This window comes from Nicotiana tomentosiformis, chromosome 12 (assembly GCF_000390325.3).
Source record: "Nicotiana tomentosiformis chromosome 12, ASM39032v3, whole genome shotgun sequence".
Taxonomy (NCBI): Eukaryota; Viridiplantae; Streptophyta; class Magnoliopsida; order Solanales; family Solanaceae; genus Nicotiana; species Nicotiana tomentosiformis.
In genome coordinates, this window is record NC_090823.1 from 24,096,528 (window position 1) to 24,110,415 (window position 13,888).

A 13,888-nucleotide genomic window follows, 5' to 3' on the forward strand; every position below is an offset into this window, starting at 1 on the left:
TGATGGCAGCTAACCCAACCCGTTAGGTAAGCCAATTTACAAATAGCTAATTCAAATAATATTTAACTAACTCTATTAAACTCCCCAAGGACTGGTAGCATAAATCATGAGCTTCTAAGAATAGAATTTACAAATTTGGTATGAAATAATACATCATATGTTCGAAATGTTCATGAACAGATTGTTATAAATCTAAGGCTACCATGAACAAGAGGCAGCTACAACCGGAACGCAGGTACATCTTCAGATTCAGCTCCCAACGAACACAGCAACATCAACAACCAACATCTGCACGCAAGGTGTAGAAGTGTAGTATGAGTACAACCGACCCCATGTACTCAATAAGTAACAAACCTAACCTTAGGTTGAAAGTAGTGACGAGCTGGAACACAAGTCGGGGTCCAACACCAATAGCCAACAACATTTCATAACAATATAATTTAAAGTAGCACAAGTAATAATTCAACAATAACATGCTCAACTTAATCATGATTTCTGAAAATAGCTCCGCCTTTCAAGTGTATGAGTGAAAACTCAAGTCTTTTACCGAAGTTTCTAAAAATATGAATAAGTTTGAAACAATATTTTTTCCAAAATTTCTTTCAACAATAAATAAGATGTTTCATTTTCTTTCCACATAGCCAGTGAAAAATGCATCAATATGCCCATATGCCAATGTGTAAGAAGTCATGAATGACGTGATACCGTACAACATGAGGAAAATGCATCTCTATACATGTATGTCAAGTGTGCATGTCAATGCGATGCACCTCAGTGATAAAATCATATGCATACTCTCAGAGTATCATTTCACTCAGTCCTCCCAGTCCCTCAATCCTCTCAATCACTCAGTCCTCCCAGTCACTCAATCCTCACAGTCACTCAGTCCACCCCAGTCACTCAATCCTCACAGTCACTCATGCCTCACTATCACTCAATCCTCCCAAGTCACTCGGCAGTCGCACTTAGTAGGTACCTGCGCTCACTTGGGGTGTGTACAGACTTCGGAGGGGCTCCTTCAGCCCAAGTGCTATAACAAGCCAATCATGGCATAAATCAGTCACTCATGCTACGGCGTGCAGCCCGATCCTATAAATAATAATATATATAAAGCCTATATGGCCTGCTGCGGTGTGCATCCCGATCCATCATCATCCTCACAATCAAGACATCGGCCTCACTCAGTCATCAATCTCTCCAGTCTCTCGGGCTCACAATGTCATGAAAATCACCCCAAAATGATGATATGATGAATCAATAAATAGCAACAGAGACTGAGAGATAATATGAAATGAATGAACATGACTGGGTTTTAAAATTATAATTTAAACAAATTCAACAACAATATGACCTCTGTGGATCTCAATAATACTGGCATATAGCCTCAACATGATTTTAACATGATTCTCAACTCAATAGCTCTAGTACGTAGAGATTTTCATGATTTCAGATAAGTTCAGGTAACTACACAGTACCACAGGAATAATGAAATCACAGTTCACATGGTGCACGCCCACACGCCCATCACCTAGCATGTGTGTCACCTCAACACCAAACACATAACATGTATAATTCAGGATTTATACCCTCAGCTCCAAGATTAGAAGAGTTACTTACCTCGAACAAGCCAAATCCAATACCGAAAAAGTTGTACAATACTTCGGAATTTCCATTCCGCGTGTATCAACCTCCATACACCTTCCTATCTCCTTAATTCAAGTCAAACGACTCATATCTATTCAATCAACGTACAATTTTATCACAATTTATGCTAATGCTTACAATTTAACAATTTACAAAAATTTCCAACTCCGCTCGAAAAATCGATAATGGGGCCCACATCTCGAAATCTGACAAAACTCAAAAAATTCGAACACCCGTTCCGATACGAGTCCAACCATACAAAAATTATCAAATTCCGACATCGGATTGACCTTCAAATCTTCATTTTACATTTTTGGAAGATTTTATAAAAATCTGATTTTTCTTTCATAAATTCACGGATTCATGATGTAAATGAATATGGAATCATGAAATAGAATCAATATAGGATAAGGAACACTTACCCCAATGTTTATCCGTGAAAATCGCCCAAAAATCGCCTAAACCGAGCTCCCCAACTTTGTTTTGTCAAAAATGGCTAAAAACCCTCGTTTTATAGGGTTTTTACATCTACGGCGCCACAAGTGGCATGGGGAGCTGCCCATGGCGCCCTTTCCAGTACCTCCAGCAAGTCCCAGCGCCAGGGATAGCGCCCCACGCTACCCTGGGCGTTGACAGCGATAGGAAATTATTCTCGACACGGAAATAGGCAGAACTCTCTCATACGATGTCCGAATTCAACGATTCTTTTTGCCATGGCTCTGTAATTGCAATACGGATTTAATACTTCAATCAAAACTGAATTTGGAGCTAATTTGCTTAATGTGATACCACATATTCTTGAAGAATCGACGTCAAAACATTCTAGGCTCGATGCCGAAACATAGCAAATTAAGTCTGATTGACCTCAAATTTTGCACACAAGTCATAAATGACATAACATACCTATTTCAATTTCCAGAATCGGATTCCAACCCCGATATCAAAAAGGTCAACTACCCGGTCAAACTTTCAAATTTAAATTTCCATTTTAGCCATTTCAAGCCTAATTTAACTAGTGACTTTCAAATAATTTTTCGGACATACTCCTAAGTCCGAAATCACCATACGGAGCTATTAAAACTATCAAAACTTCATTCCGGAGTTGTTTGCACAAAAGTCAAACTCCGGTCAACCCTTTTCATTTAAGATTCCAACATGAAATTCATTCTTCCGAACTAATTCTGAAACACCTGAAAATCAAAACCGACGATTCAAACACATCATAATACATCATATGAAGCTATTCAAGACTTCAAATAGTAGAAAGGAGAGTAATTACTCAAAACGACAAGTTGGGTCGTTACATTTATATGAAGCATATTAAAGAGCAAATATCATTAGTTGGTTCATAATGAGGCAATGGTTCTTGTCAAGAGAAGAAACCCAATGATTTGTTGACTCGGTAGTTGGTTATGAATTTTTTCACATCTCTTCCGTCGTGGCAGCATTGCAAGAGTTGGAACAGGACTTATACATATCATGAAGTGTATTGTAGGCATCAGATTTGTGGAATTTCAGCTATTGTTAACAGAGGATGTTATTATGGTCATGTGAATTATGCGGTGCATGGTAAGAATTTAGTAAGGGTGTACAATTGTGTTTGGTGCAGTGTGTAGTGATTGGTATGGTGTTTGTATGTTGGAAACATGCCTGGTGGAGAATTCCGGATGTTGGAATTTGACTCTAAGACTTACTTTACTAAATAAAGAGGAAGATCTTCAGATTGGCTCGAGCTAATGTGCTCAAGTGGGTTGTGGTAGCACGGGTAGGTGCACGAGGTGTTGACTAATGATTTCGAACAACTCAGAGCAGTTCTTAGCACGTTCGAGGATGAACGTATGTTTAAGTGGAAGAGAATGTAACGACCCGACCGGTCGTTTTGAGTTCTAGCGCGTCGTTCGGCGGTTTGAGGCCATGAGCAACTTCACTTCAGTTATTATGACTTGTACGTGTGGTCGGAATTGAGTTTCGGGAAAGTTCAGAGTTAATTTGGAAAGAAAATTCTAATTTCGATAGCTTTAAGTTGGAGGAATTGACTAAGGTGTGATTTTTGAGTAAACGACCTCGAAATCAGGATTTGAAGGTTCCAACAGGTTCAGATAATGATTTTGGACTTGGGCGTATATCCGAATCGGGTTTTGGATGACCCGGGAGCGTTTCGGCACCTGTTGTGGAAAGTTGGTATTTTGGAAGGATTTCATAAATTTGGGTTGAAGTGTATTTTAATATCATCGATGTTCGTTTGGGATTACGAGTCTGGGAATAGCTCCGTATGGTGATTATGCTATTGGGAGCACGTCCGTATGTGGATTTGGAGGTCCATAGGTCATTTCGGGGTCATTTGGCGAAAGTTGGAAATTTGAAGGTTTTTAAGAAGTTTGACCGGGAGTAGACTTTTTGATATCGGGGTCGGATTCTGATTCTGGAAGTTGGAGTAGGTCCTTAATATCAATCATGACTTGTGTGCAAAATTTGAGGTCAATCGGACGTGATTTGATAAGTTTCGGCATCGATTGTAGAAGTTGTAGTTTCAAAGTTTGTTAAGTTCGAGTTGGAGGTGATTCATGTTTTAAGCATTGTTTGATGTGATTTAAAGGCTCGATTAAGTTTGTATGATGTCTTAGGACTTGTTGGTATATTTGGTTGGGGCCCCGGGGGCCTCGGGTGTATTCCGGACGGTTAACGGATCGAGTTATGTTTGGGGGAAATGCTGAGGTTGTTGTCTTCTGGTGTAACCGCACCTGCGAGGTTAGGGTCGCAGGTGCGGAGCCGCAGAAGCGTCCATGAGGGTCACAGAAGTGGAGGCTGGCCAAAAGGCTTGGGCCGCAGAAGCGGGCATAAACGCGCAGGTGCGCAAGCGCAGAAGCGGACGCGCAGATGCGCTACATGGGGCGCAGATGCGGGGACTGTTGGGCCGAGCTGGAGCTGCACCTGCGATGGAATATCCGCTGGTGCGGAGCCGCAGAAGAGGCTATTTGACCGTGGGTGCAAAGGTCGGGCTGTGCAGTGTGTTTCTTTAAAACGAGGGTTTGGCTTATTTTCACTTCATTTCAATTATGGGACCCGACCTTGGAACGATTTTTGGAGCACCATTTTCACTGTCCATAATGAGGTAAGTGATTTCTACCACTTGTGAGTTAAATATACGAATTTAGGCTTGAAAATTTATGAAAAGTTGTAGAAGTTTGGGATTTTGAAGAAGAACCTAGAAATTGGTATTCTTGGATTTTGATCATGAATTTGGGCATAAAATTGAGAATAAATTATATATTTGAGTTTGCAGTGCTATGGGTAGTGTTTGTGTTCGAATATTTTCGGAATCCGGGCACGTGGGCCCGAGGGTTTCGTTATCAATTTTTTGAGCGGAGTTGGAAATTTTTATAAATTGATAAATTATGAGTATTAGAGTACATTTTGATTGGGTTGCATCTTAATTGACTAGATTGTAGCGACGGGAATCGGTTTGAGGTGTTAGAGAGGCTTTGGAGCCGGTTATGGAATTTCAGAGCGAGGTAAGTCTCCTTTCTAACCTTGAAAGAGGGAATTAACCCCATAGGTGAATCAAGTTATTATGTGCTCCTATTTGTGGGGGCTACGTACGCACGAGGTGACGAGAGTCTGTGCGTAGCTACTATTATGCTTATGTACGGGTAGTATAGGACCCATATCATGTTGTTCTTGCGATGGTTACGCCCTACTTGTTAATTTAATTGCTTAAAACATTTAGAAACTCGATAAAAGAATTGTAAAAAGGTTAAACTTCATTTACTTGACCATTAAATGAGAATTTGAAATTGTTGGAATATTTGCCCCTTTAATAAATCTTGAATTGGTTGTTTAATGTGTTTTCTCTTTTGTGGAGCGGGCCAAACGCTTCGGTAGTAGATAGATACATCTATGGTTCGTACCGTTCGACCCTCGGCAGTGCACAGTTTAAATATTATGTTGGATCGAGCCGTACAACCTTGGCATAATTTGCGCATGATAAATCTTTGGAACCAATTATAATTGATATTGCTTCTTTCGCTTGAGATATAAATTGTTAAATGACGATAATAAGTTTGGAAACAATTTCCTATTAATAAAAGAATTGTCCACTCACTTCTTGTTATTGAGTTTACAGCTATTTCATACAATCCATGCTTAATTATAATATCGATATTTTATTGTTAGCCCTTAGTAAGTGTCGGAGTCGACCCCTCATCACTACTTCTTCGAGCTTAGGTGGGATACTTACTAGGTATGCGTTGATTTATGTACTCATACTACACTTGTTGTACATGTTTGTGCAGGTGCATATATGTCTAGTGGCCTTGTAGGAGCAGAGGCGCGGTTATTGCGGGGACTTAGGTGAGCTGCATTCCACGTTATGAGTCCGCAACCAGCAGAGTCTCCTTCAGAGTATTTATATTTCTCCTGTCCGAATTTTATATTCCGGACATATGTTGTATTTTATTTTACATTCCTAGTGAGGCTCATGCACTTGTGACACCGGGTTTTGGGGTGATTATGGGTTGCCCTGTATTGAAAATTATAAAAAATATTATTATTTACTCTGTAAATTCCATCTTTTACTATTTAATTGAAGGAAATATGATTTCAAAAATATTAAAATGAGAACCAAATTAAGTATTTATTTTTAGCTTGCCTGACAGCGGTGTCCAGCGCCACCACGACCTTTAATGGATTTTGGGTCGTGGCAATAATAATTTTAAAAACTCTCTACTAATGTTCAAAAATATCTTATCTTTTTATTATCTTTGAAGTAGAAAAAAGTAAAGATTTTTTTCGAAATAATTTGTTTACATTTTAAAAAGAAAAAAATTTCACATCATATCAATTTTTTTTAAAAAAATATACTCTTTGTTACACTTGAAAATCGCTATAGAAACTATCAATTAGAAACTAATGTCTCTCTTGTTGAGTTCAAGAGGAAAAAAAACCTTTCACATAATCTAATGATTCAAAAATAATATTATACCCTTGCAATATTGTCTTGACTACAACTAAATGAAGGCGTTTCAGCTTATACCCTTCTATTCCTAGAATGTGCTAAATTGAAATTAATGATAGCAATTGTATAGCCAAAGTTTTGTTATTTATTTGATGTCCATTTATACAAATTGACTCTTCAAATAAATATTCTTCAAAAATAAAAGAAAAAAACAACTTTTTTTTTAATATTAGCTGATTTTTGTGATGTTTCTTTCTCCAATGTGTATGTTTATTTCATTATATATGTGTAACGTCCCGACCAGTTATTTTGAGCATTTTAACTCTGTTCAGCTATTTGAAGTCTCGAGTAGCTTTGTATGATGTATTATGACTTGTGTGAAGCATCGATTTTGATTTTTCAGGTGATTCAGAATTTATTTGGAAGAATGATTCTCAACTAAGATGCTTTAAGTTGGAAGAGTTGACCAAGTTTGACTTTTGAGTATTTGACCCCGGAATGGATTTTTTATGGTTCCGTTAGCTTCATATGGTGATTCTAGACTAAGGCGTATTCCCAGATCTTAAATTAGAGGTCCCAAAGTGATTTGGCATAATTTTTCAAAAAATTGTTAACTTTGAAAAGCTTTGAATTCCAAAATTTGGCCATAATTGGATTTTTGTGGATACCGGGTCCCGATTTGAATTTTGAGAGTTTGAGTAGCTTCGTAACAAATATTTATGACTTGTATGCAAAATTTGAAGTTATTCCGAGGTGTGTAGGCACGTTTTCTGATAGTTTTTGAAAAATTAAAAGTTTTGATTTTATAAAGCTTGAATTCGTTGCGATTTGTAGTTTTGATTTTGTGTTTTTATCGCTCGAGCAAGTTCATATCATGTTTTAGGACTTGTTGGTATATTTGGTTGGAATCCCGTAGGGCTCGGGTGAGTTTCAAATGGGTTTTTAACGTGTTTGGTATTTTGGCATTGTTTTGAGCATAAGCATATAATGATCCAAAGGTCCATTTTTTAGTTCTAAAGATCGGAATTTGATTTCGAGACCTCTGAGATTTTGATAATGATTTATAGGAATGATCTAGAATGTTTGGTCTGATTTTATTAAGTCGCGGTTGGGTTTTTATTGCGAATCATGAGTTATTTATTTAACGAGCGAAGTTGGTATCACATTGAGCAAATGAGCTCCGAATTGAGTTTCAACTGAACTATTAGGTTCGTATTATTATGTGTGACTCATAGGAGCAAGAATCGTCAAATACCGAATTCGTATGAGGGAGTTAGAGTCTTTTTAGTGAAAAACAAATTGTTGGTGCAAGCAAGTTCTGGTGCGCACCTTTAGCGACCAAATTTTGTACCTTTTGTGACCAGACTTGGACTTTTAGCGACCACTTTAGTATTTTTATTGGGCATTTTTTATAAGCTCATCTCAATATTTTTGGAGCTAGGGAACTCGGATTTGAGCGATTATTGAGAGGATTTCCACCATATAGATTGGGTTAAGTGTTCTCTACTCGATTTTGATTATATTTGATGGTAGGCTATAATCTCATATTTTAGTCGCTTATTGCACTCTAATTTAATGTATTTTTATTGTGTTTGAGCTTTAATCGCTAGGTTTTTGTACTTATTGTATGTTTTATGCCTTGTAGGAGTAATTCCGAGCTATGTAGATGTTATAGAATGAATATGAGTGATTTGGAGCTTTGAAGTCTGAGTAAAAGCCCAAGGGATTACGCCGGGATCATGTTTGGGGGTCGAGAACCACATCTGGATATCTAAAGCAAGGAAAATTCCGTACTTTGAGAAACCCCACTGACGCGGTGCATGGGGCGCCGCGGTTGCCCATTTTCTTTTTGCCAGTCAGAAACAACTCTTTGGATTTCTGTAACGACCCGGCCGGTCATTTTAAGAGTAGTAGCCCCGAACCCCTATTTATTGCTCCCTGTACTTCATTTAGTGGTTATGTAACTTGCCGGGAGAATTTGTTTTTGGTTTCGGAGTGAAATAGGACACATAGGCCCTAAAATAGAAGTTTAAGTCGTAGGAATCGACCGTAGTTCGAACTATGAGAAGAAGACTCCGAAATAGAGTTTTGATGGTTCCTATAGCTCCGCAGGGTGATTTTGGTCTTAGGAGCATGTTCGGATGTTGAAGTGGAGGTTCGTAGGTCATTTTAGCGTCAATTGGCGAAAATTGGAAATTTGATGATTTTTGGGAAGTTTGACCAGGAGTGGACTTTTTGATATCGGGATCGGATTCTGATTCTGGAAGTTGGAGTAGGTCCGTAATGTCAATTATGACTTGTGTGCAAAAGTTGAGGTCAATCAGACTTGATTTGATAAGTTTCGGCATCGGATGTAGAAGTTTGAAGTTTTAAAGTTAATTAGGCTTGAATCGATGTGTGATTTGTATTTTTAGCATTGTTTGATGTTATTTAAAGGCTCGACTAAGTTTGTATGATGTTTTAGGACTTGTTGGTATGTTTGGTTGAAGTCCCGGGGGCCTCGGGTGGATTTCGGATGGCTAACGGATCGAAAACGGGACTTGGTGCATGGCTGAAGCAGGACTCTGCTGGTGTAACCGAACCTGCGGAGCTTTGATCGCAGGTGCGAGCTTGCAGGTACGGGCCGTGTTGTGTAGATGCGAAGGTTTGGACTTGGGGCTGTTGAGCGAAGATGCGGAGGGTGCTCCGCAGGTGCGGACTCGCACCTGTGCTTTGAGGGTCGTAGAAGCGGACGCTGGAGTTTGAGGTTGGTCCGCAGAAGCGGGGTTATGACCGCAGAAGCGGTTGGGCGGCTTAGTGGCCTCTGCAGTTGCGAGGTCCGGACAGCAAAAGCGGTGCCACAGAAGTGAGAAAGCTGGGCAGAACACTTAAGAGTAAGGGTTCGTGATTTTTATCATTATTGGACATTTTGAGCTCGGGCTTGGAGATGTTTGAGAGCATTTTCGAGGGGTTTCTTAAGGTGAATCTCTTGTACTTCTTTTTGATCAATAATCTTGTTTCCCCATTGATTTTCCCACCTAGTTAGTGTGTATTTAAGGTTGAAATTGGGAGTTTGAGGTTAGGGATTTGGAGAGTTGATTTGAGAAATTGAGTGGCGATTTGGTGTCGGAGTTTGGTAATTTTGGTATGGGTGAACTCGTGGTCGAGTGGGTGTTCGTATTTTGTGACTTTTACCCGATTCCGAGACGTGGACCCGTATCAACATTTTGGGCTGAATTTTCGATTTTTTGATTAAGTCGTAGTTTCATTATTTAAATTAGTTTCTTGTAGTTATACTTATAGTATGAAATTATTTCGGCAAGATTCGAGCCGATCGGAGTTGGAAAGTCGAGGGAAAGGCATACTACTTGACTGATTGAGCGAGATTTGAGGTAAGTGACTTGTCTAACCTTGTGTGGGGGAAATCCCCATAGGTTTTGGAACTGTCATAACAATTTGTGATATGTGAGCGTCGTGTACGCAAGGTAACGAGTGCGTACACGGGCTGAATATGGAAAATTCAGTTCTTGCTGATTTGTGATCTTTTGAATTTCCTTAACTGAGTTGTCCTCTTTTAAAATTCATTTACTGAGTTGCCTTAGCATATGTATTGATCATATTTAGCCTAGCATCGCATGTCTACGTACATTAACTCTTACTTGCAATTTGTGTAACATGCTTAGCTGAATTACCTACTTTCCTTGATTTGAATTAAATCTTTAACTGTAAGATCCTTGCTGTAAATTTGTGTTTCCTTCGATTACCTACTGCATATTTACTTTGGGACTACGAGGAGGTTCCTAGAGAAATTCCCATGTACTGCATATTTACTTTGGGACTACGAGGCAGTTCCTGGGGAGATCCCCCTGTACTGCATATTTACTTTGGGTCTACGGGGCGTTTACTCAGGAGATCCCCCTGTACTGCATATTTACTTTGGGACTACAACGCGTTTACTCGGGAGATCCCCCATATTTTACATATTTACTTTGGGACTACGAGTCGGTACCTCGGGAGATCCCCCTGTCGTGCATATTTATATTTGGGACTACGAGGCGGTACCTCAGGAGTGCCCCTATTGTTTACCTCTATTTACTGTGTTGATATTTTTCTGAAACTTCTTATTGTTTAAATTCTCAGTCATTTCAAAATATTATTGTATCTTCTGCCTTACTTTCTTTTAAACTAGTAGGGCCCTGACCTGACCTCGTCACTACTCTACCGAGGTTAGGCTTGGCACTTACTGGGTACCGTTGTGGCGTACTCATACTACACTCTCCACATCCTTTTGTGCAGATCTAGGTTCTTCCCACCAAACCAGATACCAGTGAGTTAGACCGCATGTGGAGACTTCAAGTTATATCTTCCAGCGTCGGCCGACCTCGGAGTCCCCCTCTATCTTTACTATGTTATTTTTCCTTATTCTCCTTAGACTCTGATGTATAGAGACACATAGTATTTGCTCTTAGAAGCTTGTGACTTGTTCCCACTGGGTTTTGGGAGTTGTAATTATTGAATGGCAGTTTTATATTTATATAACATGTGTTGAGATTGGAGTTCAGTTTACTATTCATTGATTCCGCAAATTATTAGGCTTACCTAGTCTTAGCGACTAGGTGCCATCATGACGTCCTGCGGAGAGGAAAATGGGATCGTGACATGTTAGTATCAGAGCTCTAGGTTCATAGGTTTTATGAGTCACAAGCAGGCTTAGTAGAGTCTCGCGGATCGGTACGTGGACGTCTGTACTTATCTTTGTGAGGCTATGGAACTGTTAGGAAAAGTTTCACTTTCTTTGATTCCTTATCGTGCGAGATTTTAACTTCGGACTCTAAACTTCCGTCTTTTTATTCTCTCACATATGGTGAGGACACGTACAACTAGATCAGATGATCAAACACCCCCGCCCTGCTAGAGCCGCGAGAGGCTGGGGCCAGGGTAGAGACCGAGGACGTCCATGTGGTGCAGCCAGAGCACCCGCACAGGCTAGCACAGAGGAGCCACTAGTAGCTCCAGTTGGAGGGCAGGCATCTGAGATGCCTGTTACTACACCAGTTCTCTAGGAGACTCTAGCCCAGCTTCTGAGCATGTTCAACACCTTGGCTCAGGCAGGATTGATACTTCTTGCTCCTGCCACATCGTAAGCCGAGGGAGGAGCACATACTCCCATCGCCGGTACCCTAGAGCAGTGGGTTCAGGTAGACCAGGATCCAGAGATCATACCGATACAACTAGTAGCTCCAGTTCAGCCTGAGGTTACGGCAGCAACTTCTGAGGTAGAGTAGCTCAGACTCGAGAGGTACAAGAAATACCACCCACCTACTTTTAGTGGCATGGCGTCAGAGGATGCCCAGGGTTTTTTTGAGGAGTGCCATCGTATCCTCCGTACTATGGGTGTTGCAGAGACTAGCGGGGTTTCTTTCACTACATTCCAGCTTAGAGGAGCGACCTATCAGTGGTGGCATGCATAGGAGTTGGATAGTCCGGCTGAGATAGCTTCACTCACTTGGACTCAGTTCTCAAATATGTTCCTGAGGGAGTATGTTCCTCGGAGTCTCAGAGATGCTTGACGCACAGAGTTTGAGCAGTTGTGCCAGGGTGATATGACCGTGTCAGAGTATGCGGTCTGATTTAGTGATTTGGTCAGGCATACACCAGCCTTGGTTGCTACCGTTCGAGAGCGATTTTGTCGTTTTATTGAAGGGCTCAACCCCAGCATCAAATTAAGCATGGACCGAGAGTTGTAGATGGATATTATGTACCAGCAGGTAGTAGGGATTGCTAGGAGGTTGGAGGGTTTGCTGATTCAGGATAGAGAGGAAAGAGAGGCCAAGGTCTTGAGAGTCTAGCACTTATAGTGGTACTCGTGCCCCAGCTACAGCTCGTCATGGCAGAGGTTATATGGGTCGCCCTATTCATTCAGCACTTCCATCTGCCATCGATGCGCCGGCCATTACTAGGCCCAATGATCCTTATTATGCACCGTCAATGTCTTGTATGCCTCCTGTACTGGGTGCTTCCAATGGTCAGTCCAGTCGATCAGGCCCGAGCTAGTCGCAGCAGCCACGTCCTCCGAGAGCTTGTTTTGAGTATGGCGACACTCGTCATTTGGTGAGGGATTTCCCCAGATTCAGGAGGGGTGCACCTCCACAGATTTCTCAGACACCGCGTGCTCCACCGAGTCCTCAGGCTATGGTTACAGCACCAACTACCACCCCACCTGCACAACCAATGAGAGGTGGAGGTCGGATAGGTAGAGGTCTCCCTAGAGGGGGAGGCCAGGCCAGATATTACGCCCTTCCTGCTAGGACAGAGGTAGTTACATTAGATTCTGTTATCATAGGTATTGTTCTGGTCTGTCATAGAGATGCATCAATCTTATTTGATCCAGGCTCTACTTATTCCTATGTGTCATCTTATTTTGCTTCGTATTTGGGTGTATCCCGTGATTCTCTGAGTTTACCTGTTTATGTATCTACACCTGTGGGTGATTCCATTGTTGTTGACCGTGTGTATCGGTCGTGTTTGATTGTTCTTAGTGATTTTGAGACCAGAGCCGATTTATTATTGCTTAGTATGGTGGATTTCGATGTTATTTTGGGCATGGACTGGTTGTCGCCCTATCATGATATCCTTGATTGTCATTCCAAGATGGTGACATTGGCTATGCTAGGTCTACCATGACTAGAGTGGAGAGGTACCTTGGATCATGTTCCTAGCAGGTTTGTTTCATTTCTTAAAGCTTAGCGAATGGTTGAGAAGGGGTGTGATGCGTATCTGGCCTATGTGAGAGATGTTTGTATTGATACTCCTACCGTCGTGTGAGTTCCGATACTGAGGGATTTTGCAGACTTATTTCCAGCAGATCTTCCGGGCATGCTGCCCGACAGAGATATTGACTTTGGCATCGATTTGTTATCGGGCACTCATCCTATTTCTATTCCACCTTATCGGATGGCCCCAGCAGAGTTGAAAGAGTTAAAGGAACAGTTGCAAGAGTTGCTCGATAAGGGCTTCATTCGGCCCAGTGTGTCGCATTGGGGTGCTCCTGTCTTGTTTGTGCAGAAGAAGGATAGTTCTATGCAGATGTGTATTGATTATCGCCAGTTGAACAAGGTTACATTGAAGAACAGGTACCCATTGCCACGTATTGATGACCTATTTGATCAGCTTCAAGGTGCCAGAGTGTTCTCTAAGATCAACTTGTGTTCAGGCTATCATCAGTTGAAGATTTAGGAGCCAGATATACCGAGGACTGCTTTCACGACTCGGTATGGTCATTACGAGTTCCTTGTGATATATTTTGGGCTG